The sequence below is a fragment of the Alligator sinensis genome, unplaced genomic scaffold, assembly GCF_000455745.1.
Source record: "Alligator sinensis unplaced genomic scaffold, ASM45574v1 scaffold639_1, whole genome shotgun sequence".
NCBI lineage: Eukaryota > Metazoa > Chordata > Crocodylia > Alligatoridae > Alligator > Alligator sinensis.
In genome coordinates, this window is record NW_005842771.1 from 132,162 (window position 1) to 133,544 (window position 1,383).

Below are 1,383 nucleotides of genomic sequence, written 5' to 3' on the forward strand. Positions count from 1 at the left end.
GGAGCTCGGGCTGACTCAGGGGGCTGTCATCCGCTTGCCGGCCATGTGCTCCTCGCAAGGGGGGACACCAGGCTCTGGAGCCCCAGGTGGGCACAGGACACAGGGTGCTCAGGGGTTTCCCCACCCCAGCACTTGCATTGTGCCACACACCTTGCCGAGCTGTGGCCTCCCCAGCATCCCCCTGGGCACCCCACAGAGCTGTCCACTCTTCACCATCCCTTCCACCATGCCCTTAGATCAGGGCCCAGTCCGCTCCATCAGTCTTCAAAAAACATCACACTCCCTTCTCCTTCCCCCATTCCTCTGCTGTGTCCCCCACCCCTTGCAGCCTCTGCTCCTTCCCTCATACTCATCCCATGCAGGACCTGAGTGAGAAATTTCCCAAACTAGGTTAAATTGTCTCATAAAGAGTAGGGGGTTAGGGAGACATAGGAGCTCATGTCCTTATTACACTCATACAGTCTCCACAACCCAGCTTAGGGGGGGATGCTGCCTGCTGGATCAGCCCTGTGTGCTGCATGTAATGTGTGAGGCCAAGGCAGGTAATCATTTTATGCAGTGTGTGGGTCAACTTCAGGCCAGTTGATGGGACTTCACAGGTCAGAGCTGGCTGTATCTTTGATACCCCTGGTCTGTACCACGTATGATCTGTCTGCCTGGCATACACACCCTGGGACACAATTATCCATTTGGCCAATTCAGGACACACGCTGCATAGTGCCCACTCTGGCTGATCTAAGATGTGCGCTGCAAATGGCACCCACTCCAGCTAGTCCATGCCACGCAATGCATATGGTGACTGCTCCGGGACGTGTGTTGCAGACAGCACCCACTCTGGCCGGTCTGGGATGTGTACTGCATGCAGCACAGGGCCAGTCCAGTACACGTGCTGCACAGCACACCTGTGCCAGGCCAGTCTGGGACCCCACCTGCTTGCAGTGCCCACACCAGGCCGGCCCTGCACACTGGATTTGGCACGTGGGGTCAGCCTGAGGACCCAATCCAGCTCCTTGCACCATTCATTTGGCCCGGGGGGGAGGCCGGTGTAGAGGGACACCCCCGGCAGAGACAGAGAGCAAGACAGAGAGCTGGGTGGAGCTGGGAGAGGGTTCAGGGCAGGGGCCAGAGGTCTATGGGCTGATAGGGCTGACGGGAGAGAGAGAAAGACAGGCCACAGAGAGGTGTCAAAGGCTGGCGGGGTGGGCTCCAGGGAGAGATGAAGGGCGAGCCCGGCGGATCAGCACGCGGGGCAGGGGACAGAGCGGAGGAATGGCAAGGGGCGCGAGGCAGAGGTGTGAGCAGGCGGAGGCGGGCGGGCGGCGCACGGGCTGGAGCCGCGGAGAGGGGCAGCGGGGCGGGGCCGGGCCGGGGCGTGCAGGCGGA